The 7,136-nt window shown below is 42.8% G+C and overlaps 1 long non-coding RNA gene across 1 annotated transcript in view; it reads left to right on the forward strand.

Annotated features, from left to right (window-relative positions):
* The first annotated feature begins 2,762 nt into the window (after nucleotides 1–2,762).
* The window catches only part of LOC125328941, a 77,603-nt gene continuing 73,229 nt past the window's right edge, over nucleotides 2,763–7,136 (forward strand). Inside the window, exon 1 of the long non-coding RNA XR_007204973.1 lies at nucleotides 2,763–2,838. This is a non-coding gene — a long non-coding RNA (uncharacterized LOC125328941). The remainder of the gene's footprint in view (nucleotides 2,839–7,136) is intronic.

Genomic DNA, 7,136 nt, shown 5'->3' on the forward strand with positions numbered 1-7,136 from the left:
GGCAGCCCTGGGAGCTGCAGCTCCCCTGTGGCGGTGCCTTCAGCATCCCAGAGTCGAGGCGTTCCCAGGCCCGTGGCAGGAATGATTAACTCTGCCTCACCCATGTTATTTGTAGGGCCTGCTTGTGGGGAACATCTGGCCAAGGGCTTTGGCCTGACAAGTGCCCATACTGATCAGGCCCAGCCACCTCTGGAGCAGCCTGACTGCTTTTGTTTGCTGTAGCACTTAGCCTGGCTTTCTTCTGGATCTTCTTACAATTTGCTCATAAAACAAGAAGGAGACCAACTGCTTTCCTTGGTGTCTGTTTTCCAAGTGTGGAGGAGAATGGATGAGCCTGAGTCACAGCCAGCCAGAGTGGTGGTGGAGAAGGTAGTGAGGAAAATAGCAGAAAGCTGCAGAGCTGGTACAAAGCTTGAAGCAGACCTAGAGTTAAAGGTCTTCTGCCTTATACCTGGATGAGAGGAATTTCCTCAAGACAGGTCAGTGTTAAATATTCCAGCCCAGCAGAACCTCGGTGACAGCCTGGAGAGTGAACAGTTGTCAGCCTTCTCACCCCATTGCCATATGTGTGCATGGGACTAACAAGTCTTAGAGGCGAATGACAGTCATAACAAATCCCAGTGCATAAAGAGATTAACTCAACTGTGTCAGCATACTGGTTCAGTTTATCCCCTGAGCAGATCAAACTATTTAAGATTAAGGTCTTTAGTATGGATAATTACAAGCAATCCTTCATCAGGACAAGCTGCCTTCACTCTTGCCTGGTGACATTTACAAGCCCCTGCAGTTTCCTTGGTTCCTAGGCTACTTTCAGAGGCTCATCTTTGTTGTGAGTCTCACCTTCTAAGTTTTTTTCTGGTGGAAAATGACCGGAGGAGATAGATGACTATTCTGTGTTTAGGACAAAGAAGTAGCTTGGTCTACTGCTGTACAAATTTAATTTTTTTTTCTGAATTTTGCATTTTCTGTGGATCAAAAGAGGCTCCTATCTCATGTGTCACTATGAGCTTTCAGAGGGAAAGGTCTCCAACTTCATTCAGGTTAAAATGCCTTTCAATCTATTCTTCCTCTGTATCGACTACCTACTAAGGCTGAAGGAAATGTAGCAAATTCTCAGAATGTGTGCTGAAGGATAGGGTAGAAAGGATTCGTCATACAGTGTAGGGGAACTGGGAAAGTTTCAGATGGGTTAGCTCTGTCGTCAGTGTGACAGAAATTGAGAGGTCCCTCTGTAGAAAAGGCTGTCACAGTCAACCTGTTGCACCGTGTGTCATCTCCATCTGCAATCACAGCTCTGGAGCATAGGAGGCCTGTAAAGTGGCCATGCCTCTCCCAAGTGCCTGGACCATGCAACCTCTTCCACAGGCAGTGTCCTGCCTTCTTTGGCCCAAAGAGAGAAAAATAGGTGGCAGTTGGGCAGAAATGGCATTGGCAAAAGACCCTTTTTTTGTGTGTGTGTTAAATGACTGGCATTGTGAGGGGTGACTCAAGGAGAGTTTCTCTCTGGGCCCACAGGGCAATGGCCCCAGGTACAGCTGTGGAAGCAGCACTGTGCCAAGGCTGAATGCAGGTGGTGGATGATCCGAGGACAAGCAGAGTGTAAACTTGCAGATTCAAACTGTGTTCAACCTACTCAGTTCACCAGACCATCCAGTCTTGTTGGTAAAGCAGATTTCCACATGATGGGCACCTGGGAGAATACAGTATTTCAGTTCAACTATTTCCTCAAATATGTTTTCATAAATTACTGGCTGAAAGGGGACAAAAAGCTTTGAGTAAGCCAGACACAGGCTGCTCAAAGCTTTTTGGCTTGCTTTTACACACATGAAAGAGTTGAGAACAACTGGAGCACTAGTTTTCCTGACCACTACCATGAAATATTTTTATTTGTCTGATTACTATTGATGGTTCAGGCTGGAAACTACCTGTTTCTGGCCATTTCATAGAGAAGAAAAAAGAGAAAAGGAGAGAAAAGGAAAGGAAAAAGGAAAGGCAAAAAGAAAAAAAAGGTGATTGGAAGAGGTAGCACTGCTCTGCCAGGGATGTGTCCCTGAGGACAGATTTTCCTTTTAACTGTCCCTGTCATTTTTTTGGTCCCTTTGGTGTTGCCCCATCTCTTCAGTAGGGTCATCTACTACTGGCAGGGTTTCCCTCACATCCAGGTAAGGCTCTGGAGAGCATCACTGCTACACTGTGGGACTTTGTCACCTATGATGAACTATCACAGTCCTTGCAGCCAGGCTGCACTGTTGGTGCTGCATGGATTTGTTCCTTATAGAACTGAACAGCAGGGGAAAGTTTTCCAGAACTTCTTCTAAGGGACAAAACTGCAGGACAGTGAGATTTTCAATGTCTATTAAATTGCAAGGAGGAGTTTTCTGACTCATGGTTGGATAGAAAATATGTATCTACTATTTTTGTACTTCTGCAGGTGGTAGAAAAACTAGAAAAGACCTAGTCAGTTATTGACATAGTGGGTCCCTTGAGATCTGCTGGAACATCAGGCAGAAAGACTAATTCCAGTTCTCAAGAGGCACTATTTTCACCCACACATGGGATTCTCCTATCAGGAGCTCTGATCCCATACAAGACACCGGAATCATTAGGATTATCAGGGATTTAACGGTGGAGTTTTCAAGAAGGAACTCATTTATCAGGGCCATCGGGGCACTAATAGGCTTTAATGGCCATGATCAGCCTCAGCTGGGGCCTCTCCCACACCCTGGCTCATGGGTCCTGGAGCCTAATTTCAGTTCAGCACAGTGCCATCAGTCCCTGCCTCTGTTCCAGCTGTCTTACAGCCGTGTCTGTGACTTGTTGAGGTCTCCAGTGATCCAGGTACTGTTGCAGACTTTGCTTCTTGAGTCTGTGAACACATTGACTGATCATTTTTGCCTCATTTATTTTAGCTGCTTCTATGAGGTGATATATCCTGCTATTTCAGGCCTGTTTTGTTGCTTGGGCTCTTGTGCCTCTGGGATGTTGATTGTTACATTTTCACCTTAGGACAAAATCTTGTTGCTTCAGCTCCACAAAGAGGTAGTGGGGAATTGTCAAATTCAGAACAAGGATGTGAAAGTGCTGATACTTCTGTGATTTGGTATTGACCTTCCAAACAAAACACACTGAATGAATACAGCATGACTTTTGAAGCTGTGAAGTGTGGTGAGTACAGCATGCGGTTTTGTAGCAGGAGGCCTATTTAGGTAGAATATTAGCCAAGATGAGAACAATCAGACTTATATCACAAAGGAAAGGATGCTTTGTCATAAGCAGAATAGCTCATAGAAAAAGATCCCAGATACCTTTACTCAAAGAACATTTCAGACTGATGAAGAATCTAAAACACAGACACAGTATTTAATGATTTTCTTTGCTTGCCTGCAGTTTTCTTATGCTAGCAAAGGATAGTGTCTGTCAACTTAAACAGTGTCTGCATATCCTTCATATGTTCATGAACAACTGCATTATAAATCTGACAGGCCTGCACTTGGGCACTTCAGTGGAAGGTGGTGTTGTAATTTCAAAGCTGAATATAATCTCCATCTTGTAAATCCAAGCGTAGTCTTGGTGTAATTTCTGACTGTATTTAGGACATTCTAGACACAGAGACTTGAAATTACTCCAAATACTCTAGTACAAAGGAGGAAACAGCTTGTCTCTTGGAGTAGGCAAGAGTAACATTTAGAAGATGGTTCTTGATTTGTTTATGGAAGAGGTTGTGTGAAGCTGTTTTGATGAACCCGGTGACCAAGGCATCCTTTCCAGTGCTGTATTTAGTTCTCTCAACTGATGAGAGAGGGGTGTGTGTGGGGTGCACAGGAGTTGCAAGCCATCATTCAAAATCCAGCAGTATTACTGGTTTATTAAGGAAATCAGTAGGGGGTTTTGTTTCAAGCAGCTCTTATCAACCATCTCTCTGAGCTCTGTAGGCTGCAATGCTCATTATCAGATCACATCTTAGGTCTGGCAGAAGTTAGTGTCTGTACCAAAGACATGAGGAAACCATGCTGAGGAGAAAGGAAGTGACCTACTTAGAGTCGTAGAGGAGGGGGAAAACCAGCATAAGTCAGAACTCTGGTCTCCTTTGTTTCACTCATAGGCAATACTTCCTCCAGCACAAAGATAGCTTCTAGTCTCTGCAACCTAGACCCTGTTCTGATCCTAGCTTCCCCCTTCCCTTTTTCCCAGGGGCTGTTAAGGAGCTGCACTTTCACTAGCTGCTGTTGTGTGTTGAGGAGCAAATGAGCATGGTTGGCTGACTCCTAATGCTAATTGGTATGCTAGAGGGAAAATCTAGCATGCTGCAAGGAGCACTTTCTGCAGTTTGTAGAGACTGGGATGAGAAAGGGGTAGGAATAAACGCCTGGAGGGCACTAGGATCAGGAGGACAGCCCTCCCAAGTGCTACTTAGCTCTAATGTGTCCCAGCCTGTACTGGATGATCCTTCCTACTTTGTTTCCCTGTCGCTCCTTCTCATTGTGTACATGGCTGGGCGTGTTTTGGAGGCTCAGGGATTCTCACTCTATTTTCCATGTGCCTCCATGCTGAAAGATGGTTTTCATATCAAACAGTGGTGAAAAATCTATCAGAGAAAAGTGACATAGTTTACTTAAAGCTGCTCATCAGTCAGAGGCCAAGTTCTTGAGTGTCGCCTCTCCTTGGAAACTGTCCTCTGAGGAAGAGGAACTGTATGTAGCCAGTTCGGTTCAAAGGTCACATATCAAATACTTGCAACAATGTCCTCTCTGAGTTTTTAATTCAGCATTATTAATTGGTATTATTTAGCAACTATTTTTGAAGGAGTAAAAATTCCTCACATTCCTTAGCTGCTTGTACATGGTTAGTGGGGGCATGGTAACAAAATTAACCAGGTGAATTGCTCTGAATTACATAGACTCAGTGCTCTCTGCATTGAAGAGTTTCAGCACAGATTGACTGCTGTGTGACTACTGGGCAGGGGTTGTACTTGAATAGTATTTGATCTAAAGTCTCCAAGCACTTACTGTCTTAAAATGGGAAAACATAATGTCCTTGTGCATAAGCGGATGAGTTCACCTCCTGTTCTTCAAGGAGAGACCATGAGGAGGAGGTCTGCTGCTGCAACCCCCAGCCTTTTCCTCCCTGTCTTGCACCTCACCAATCTTATGAAAAATCTCTGTAAGGCTGCTGCGTTACTACTGCCTCTGCCCTTGAGGCTGATAGCTTGCCAGTTTGATGTGAAATTACTCTTCTGTCCTTTCTCTCCTTCGTTTTGCTGTGAAATGTATCAGATCTTTGCCATAATACATGACTCTCTTTAGTCCATGTCCCCATTATTTTCCTGCATTTTTGATCTCTCATGAAAGCCTGCTTTTCAAAAATCAGCTCTATCCTTATCTCTCTCTTCCATACTTAATGGTTCTGTAAATTTTTAGGTCGGGGAGAGCACTAACTCTTTTCCTTGGACCTCTTGTACACCATTTGCTTTTACGTGTCACCTAGATAACCTTGTATTGAGACTTATAGCTTTGATTTCAATTATAGCCATCTTTAGAAACAAGACCAATCTTAATTGAGATACCAAGAAGATCCACAGAATCCCTAGGTAGTTTATGCCAATAGTTAATCATCCTCATGATTAAATATGTATTCTAATTTGGCATGCCTGGCTGCAGCTTCCAGGCATTGTGTCCTATTATGTGGTTTTCCACAATATGCTAAGGGACTTGTAGTACTTTAGCCTTTCTGCCCAGGAAGCTGAATCTTCTCTGTAATCGAGTTCTGCAAGGGCTGTACTGAAGGAGTTTGTCTCTAGATGAGTTCAGTTGTTTGTTTTCTGTACCATCTACAATGTCACATGAACTATGAGCACTAGTCTAGAGTTGGACTTGACAAGCACCAAAGCTAAAATTGACCTTCATCTCCCATATTCTACTTTAAAGATCTAGGACTGCCCTATGCCTAAGTCTTGTTCTAAAATGCTTCATGTTTGTGCTCTACATCTCTGTTCTTGTTGTCTCAGAAAGTAAGGTCCAGACTTGCTTTAATAATGAGCAAGTGAAGCATTTAATGTATGCCCATTAAATAGTCACCACTCATTCTGAGTATCGAATAAGACAAGGATCTTATCAGTGAAGAATTGTGTATTATATAAATAAAGACTGCAGATATGGGAGATTTTAAAAACCAATGAGGGCTCGAATCAATGTAGCAATACAGTGCAACCAAAGTTACCAGAACATAAATCGACTTTGTGATCTGTTCAGGGATCTGTTTCAGGAAGTAACACCGTAGCTGCTGGCTGTAACTCTCTGCAGACTGACATAGAGAAGACACTTCCTACCCCATTTCTCTATCTGCTTAAAGGAGAGTATTTTTTTTTTTCCTTGGGAAGTGTATGCTTATTACATTAGATAAACCACATTGTTCTATTATACTCAAGAGTTTATAGAAAATTTAGCATGTTGCTAAAACTGTAAGGCAATGCAATAAACTTTAAGTAGGTTTAAAGATGAAAAATATGTTGATGCTTGCTTTGATACAGTTTCATTTTGCTTCCACTAAAATGGTGGGTGCTGTATCAAGGAGCAGAAATCCATTCTAACTACACTTCCACTAAGTAATTAGCTTTTTTTGACAATTAAAATGAATAGTTATGAACATTAATCAACACCTAGTGCTTTATGTACAGCATAAACTATTACCTGCTCCAAAACATCTGCTTGAAATATCTGATGGAATAAGTTTGGCATAATTATTCTTTGGGCAAAGGACTTCCAGTAATTCTTCTTTCACAGATACTACACACTGAGATTATGTCAATATTAGGAAGTCAGAGTGAGAAGGAACGTTTCCAGGCACTGGGATACCATCACCTACACTACAGAGCTGTTTCAATGTTCCCCAAAAACAACCTGAGCACTGTGAAATAGTCTTTGCACAACATTCTTGAGGTTTAAAGAATTTGTTTTCCTGGCAGCAGGCTGCAGCATGTCAGTTTAACCTCAGCACCCAATAACATTCCCAGGCACATTTAATCTACTAATATAAATGCAGCCTGAGGGATTCAGAAAGTAGTGACACTCTGAGCCCCCAGAGCGAGTAGGAGAATGGGTCTTCCGTCAAGACGTAATAAGGCACCTTTCCCTTCCCAA

This window comes from Corvus hawaiiensis, chromosome 1, assembly GCF_020740725.1.
Source record: "Corvus hawaiiensis isolate bCorHaw1 chromosome 1, bCorHaw1.pri.cur, whole genome shotgun sequence".
Lineage (NCBI taxonomy): Eukaryota > Metazoa > Chordata > Aves > Passeriformes > Corvidae > Corvus > Corvus hawaiiensis.